The following is a 5,825-nucleotide window of genomic DNA, read 5'->3' as shown; positions in this document are numbered from 1 at the left end:
ACCGCCGAGCGCGGGGCGGGTCCGCGCCGTCCGCGTGCCGCGTCATCCCGGCGGCCCCGCCCCACCGGCCGCCGCAGGTGGAGCCGCGGGCGCGCAGGGCGGCGGCGCCGGTGCAGCAGGACCCGCGCGCTGGGCAGGGAGGACGGGGGCGCTGCACACGGGGGAGGGAGGCCAGAGTGGGGGACCCGCAGGGGAACTTGAGCCCAGCGGGCCGTGTGGGAGAGGGAGGGGCGCAGGCATCGGGGGCCAGGGCCGGACTGAGGGTGGGGCGCTGACCCAGGCGACCCAGGCCCAGGCCAAGAGACTCATTCCTGATGGAGACGTTCTGCAAGACACCCCACTCTCCCCAACCCCGAGCTCAACGGGTCCACGCCCAGCCGCTCTGGGCTCACTGTAGGCTCCTCTAGAGCGGCCTCGGCTGTGGACACCCCGCAGTGATGGGGGCGGGGCTCAGCAGTTTGGGTGCCAGGTCGCCCACCCTGAGAAGCGAGTCACACCGCGGTGAACTCTTTGGAGGGCCTGAAGCAAGGTGACCCCAGGAGACTGCTGGGGTGGGTCAGGGTGAAGGTGAGCCGGGCTTCCGGCATGAAACACTTAATAGATGACCCTTTCTAGGGGGGAAGGTGTGTCTGCTGCCATCTCTCCAGGGTCCCTGAGACAGCAGACACAGGAAGACACAGGGTTGGCCAGAGATGACAGCACCCACCCACTCTGTTAGGTCCCCTACCCACAAGTCAGGTGGTGTGCCAGCCAGGGACCTGCTTTGTTGGGGTTGATCCAGAAACCTCTCAGTGGTAGTCGGCCAGGAAATGCAAGTGGGAAATCACCAGGAAGCACAAAACCCAGGTTCCCGGGACTGGAGATCTGACCAGGGCTGGGCGAGTCCTGGGCCGCTGGGTTTAAAAACCTCAGCAACGAGGCCATCTCACCTGGTTTGAAGGGAACTCATGGAGGTAGGTTTTCACCTGGGGCCCCACTGTCGGATCATCCCTTCTGTATTTTTAATCTCAAAGCAGAAAGGATTTTGTTACATGTGAGTCATATTTTTAAGATCTTTTTGTTTGGTTTATTTATTTAGTTTTTTTTAGTTGTTGATAGATGTTTATTTACATGCTGTTCTGAGAACCGAACCCAATACCTCACACATGCCTGGCAAGTGGCTACCACTGAGCCCCAGCCCTGTTTTATTTATTTTTTATGTAGTTCTGGGGATTGAACCCAGGGCTTCATGCAGGCTAGGCGAGTGCTTTACCACTGAGCCACCTCCCCAGCCTGACACATGTAAGTGTGACTGGAGTTTTTATAATCAATTGTGGGGTGACTTTCCCATCTTTCCCTGTTCCCCAAGCTTATGAGACTTGAGATGCAGGAGCACGGGAACTTTGTAGAAGGAAAGTGGAGATGAGAGAATGGAGAGAAAGATGGCCCAGCCTGGGGCTCAGGCTCAGCTTCCCCAGTCCTGCACCCATGAAAGGAGGAATTTCAAGGGTTGCTTCTGAAGGGTAGGCCACCTAGCAACGTGAAGCGTCTTGTGTAGAGGAGAGTGCCCACCCCATGTCAGGTGGCTCCACGGGAATCAAGACTGGGCATGGCCTCACCTCTTACCCCCCTCAGTGGAAGCTGGGTGTGGCTGCACTGTGGCTGTGCCTCTCCCCGTCTTCCCCTGGAGGTGCAGCCACAGTCAGGGGAGAGGATGGAGATGGTAATTTCCCTAGTGGGAAAGAGGGACACCTGCCCTTGTCCTTGGAGGTTGGAATGTCACTAGCTGACCACAGACTTCAGGGTTTCGTAGGATGAGCAGGAGCCTCCAGCAGCTTCCTCACTTGGCCAGGGCCTGGTAAGAGTCACGCCTGGAGGCCACCTACTTATAAGAGTCCTGTGACCCTTTCTCACCCAGCTTCCATCACAGCTTCAGGGACCCGTGCGCTTCCTCAGATATCAGCCAGCAAGATTCAGAACTAAGGAAAAAAGTGGGACTTGGGTTCTTCTTACTTACGTCCTGAGGATTTGTTACTTATCTAAAAGTTTATCCCCCTGTGCATGACCAAATGAGGTAGCAGAAGTGTTGGCCAGTGCTGGAGACGCTACTGACACATCCCCCAAATGGACCAGATGAGACCTAGAAATTGACTTTTTTTTTAGTTGTAAATAAACAGAGCACCTTTCTTTCTTCCTTTCTCTCTCTCTCTCTCTCTCTCTCTCTCTCTCTCTCTCTCTCTCTCTCTCTTCTTTTCTTTTCTTTTTTCTTTCTTTCTCCAGGAATTGAACTCAGGGGTACTTGACCACTGAGCCATACCCCCAGCCCCATTTTGTATTTAGAGACAGGGTCTCACTGAGTTGTTTAGCACCTCGCTTTTGCTGAGGCTGGCTTTGAACACATGATCCTCCTGCCTCAGCCTCCCGAGCCACTGGAATTACAGGTGTGTGCCACCGAGCCCGGCTACCTTTATTTATTTATTTATTTATTTATATGTGGTGCTGAAGTTTGAACTCAATGCATCACACATGTTAGGCAAGCACTCCACCACTGAGCCACAGCCCAGTGCATCTTCTGACTTCTTCCTCTTTTTTTTTTTTTTTTGTTTTGTTGTTGTAGATGAACAAGTTTGTTCGTTCGTTCCTTCCTTCCTTCCTTCCTTTCTCTTTCTTTCTTTCTTTCTTTCCTTCCTTCCTTCCTTCCTTCCTTTCTTTCTTTCTTTCACGGGGGATTGAACTCAGGGGCACTCAACCACTGACTGCATCCCCAGCCCTGTTTTGTATTTTATTTGAGACAGAGTCTCCTTGAGTTGCTTAGTGCCTGGCTAAATTACTGAGGCTGGCTTTCAACTAGTGATCCTCCTGCCTCTGCCTCCTGAGCTTCTGGGATTACAGACGTGTGCTACCACATCCGGCCTGTCTTCTGACTTCTTAATTGTGGGTTTGCAGCAAGAAATATTTCAATCTTGTAGAGTGGGAGGCTGAGAGTGACTTTTTTTCTTTGTGGTACTGAGGATTGAACCCAGGTTCTTGTGCATGCTAGGCAAGGGCTCTACCCCTGAGCTACATCCCTATTTTTGTTTTTTATTTTGAGATGGGGTCTTGATAAAGTGCCCAGGCTTGTCTTAAACTTGTGATCCTCCTTCCTTAGCCTCCTGAGTGGCCGCCATGCTCAGCTCTGAGAGTGACTTTTAAGCCGATGATCAGAACTGAAGAGTAAATCTACTCAAAACCAGAGTAATTGGCCCATGGCTCCAACAACTAGATGCAACTGTTATGTCCTATGGTGAGCTCTCGATACCTTGATGAGTTCCTTAGTTAGTCTCTGAAGTCAAAGTTAGCCATTTTCTCCAGCTGGGAGAAGCACTAGAGCTAAAATATTCATTTTTGCCCATCAAGAAAGAAACACAGGATCTCAGAATCAAAGAAATATCAGTTCTTCCATAACTTTTACTTGCCATCTGGATTTTAGAAATAAATCAGTTTATTTCCAGCTATTAAATAGAGATTGGGGATGGGCACATGGCACATGCCTGTAATCCCGGCAGCTCAGGAGGCTGAAGCAGGAGGATCGCGAGTTCAAAGCCAGCCTCAACAAATTAGCAAGGCCCTAAGTGCCCGGGAATTCACTCCCCAGTATTGAGAGAGACAGAGAGAGAGAGAGAGAGAGAGAGAGAGAGAGAGAGAGAGAGGGAGGGACGGGGGCTGGGGCTCAGTGGTAGAGTGCTTGCCTAGGCACTGGGTTCGATCCTCAGCACCACATAAAAATAAATAAGTAAAATGAAGCGTTGTGCCTTTTTTTTTTTTCCAAGAGAGAGAATTTTAATATTTATTTTTTAGTTATCGGCGGACGCAGCATCTTTGTTTTATATGTGGTGCTGAGGATCGAACCCGGGCCGCATGCATGCCAAGTGAGCGCGCTAACGCTTGAGCCACATCCCCAGCCCATGTTGTGTCTTTCTACAACTAAAAATATATTAAAAAAAAAAAAAAAGACAGGACTGAGCTGGGTGCAGTGGCACATAGATGGAATCCTAGCACCCCCAGTGACTGAAGCAAGAGGGTTGCAAGCAAGGCCAGCCTGGGCAACTTGTGAGACTTTGTCTCAAAATCAAAACTAAAAAGAGTTGGTGTGTGGGGCTGGGACTGTGGCTCAGCGGTAACCCACTTGCCTGGCATGTGTGAGCCACTGGGTTCAATTCTCAGCACCACATATAAATAAATAAAATAAAGATCTATCAACAACTAAGGGGAAAAAATTTAAAAAATAAAAAGAGTTAAAGAGTTAGTATGTAGCTCAATAGTAAAGCTCCCTGCTCAAGCCCCAGAACAAAAAAAAAAAAAGGTTAACTGAGAGTATAATAAAAATTGGTGTAGGTCAATCATTAACCCAACTTGGAAAGCTATTCCTATATTTGTAGGGTCACTTGTAGCTTACTTCATTTCCAGTAAATTAGAAAATAGGGTGGTATCCATGACTCTGCCTGGGGACACACTAGAATCCCTTAGTGCTTGGAACTGGATCATCCCTTTGCTGAGTTTCTTATTTGCAAATACACTCCCAAAATAGTCACCTTTGGTGTGAGCTGTTCTGCTCACACTGTTCATAGCACCAGGTACCTCGGAAAGCCTGGAGAAAGAGCTGTTCCCTCTGTTCCTGGGGGGGCCACGTGGGGAAGCAGGCCCAGTGCTGGACATGAGCTTCGAGCGCCCTGTGGGTTGCCTTTTTGCATGCTCTATGCAGAGCTTCCAGAAGATACTACATGTCTTCTCCAAGGAAACTGTCAATCTTGGCCCCTGGGGGGCATTGCCAGGGGAGGGCTATGAGCTGACCACTGTGCTGGCACAGGTTGGAAAGCTCTGGGGATTTTCCTATGAGCATCTTCGCAGATGTAGAGGCTGGAGGCCAAAAGGTGATGTGGGGACTGGGTCCCCAGGTGTTCTGTGGCTACAAGCAGAGGCAGTTCTGGGGCACTGAATTCAGGAGTGTAAGACTCCTGGTGTAGCCAGAACACCCGCAGTGCCTGGGCACAAATGTCAGAGTGAGCCAGGCAGAGACAACTCCAGAGCAAAGACCCAGGTGGGATGGCTTCGCCTGTGGGGAGTGGAGGCAGAGGTCCTTGGGCCCACACCTCAGGGAGTCAAGTTCAGATTCAAAAGCAGGTCGGCCCCTCCCCAGGGATTCTGTGCACACCATGCAGTGAGCAGCCCAGCTTTTGCCAGGACTCAGAGGCCCTGAATGCATTCTTTGTCATGCTCCCTGCAGCCAGGCAGGGCCAGAGTTCAGGGGTCTGAGAGGAAAAGCTGAAATGTGAGAAGCTGGGGTTTTGTCCTGTAGGTTTATTTTGGGATAATGATAAGAGCTGTGAATCCCCAGGGAGGCCAGGTAGAGCCAGGCTGGGCTTGGTTTCTGGAAGGACACCCAGGACAGGGGGAGGAAGGGCTGTGGGAGCCAGGGCTGCAGGGTTTCTGGGCTGAGCAGAGGGAAGAGCCAGAGAAGAGGACGAACTGTTGCCACTCCGAGGGTCCAGGGCAGAGCCAAGATGCAGGTGGAACAGTGGACACACTTCGGGTGGGGGTGGAGGGTCTTCTCCCTCCGTTCCTGGCATCTCCACCCTCCCGGCAGCTCAGGATCAAAACTCTCAGCTTGGGATCCTGGCAACTCTGGGGGTTGAGGCAGGCGGATCTCAAGTTCAAGGCCAGCCTGGAAAACTTAGTGAGACCCTGTCTCAATGTAAAATAAAATAAAAATGGCAAAAGAAAAAAACTCCCAGACTCCCTCATCTCGTAAGATCAACCTCCAAAACAAACAGCTTCTGAGAATTGGCAGACCCTGGTTGTCCCCTGCT

The sequence above is a fragment of the Ictidomys tridecemlineatus genome, chromosome 15 (assembly GCF_052094955.1).
Source record: "Ictidomys tridecemlineatus isolate mIctTri1 chromosome 15, mIctTri1.hap1, whole genome shotgun sequence".
Taxonomy (NCBI): Eukaryota; Metazoa; Chordata; class Mammalia; order Rodentia; family Sciuridae; genus Ictidomys; species Ictidomys tridecemlineatus.
The sequence above is the reverse complement of the archived record's forward strand: the minus strand, read 5'-3'. Positions refer to the sequence as shown.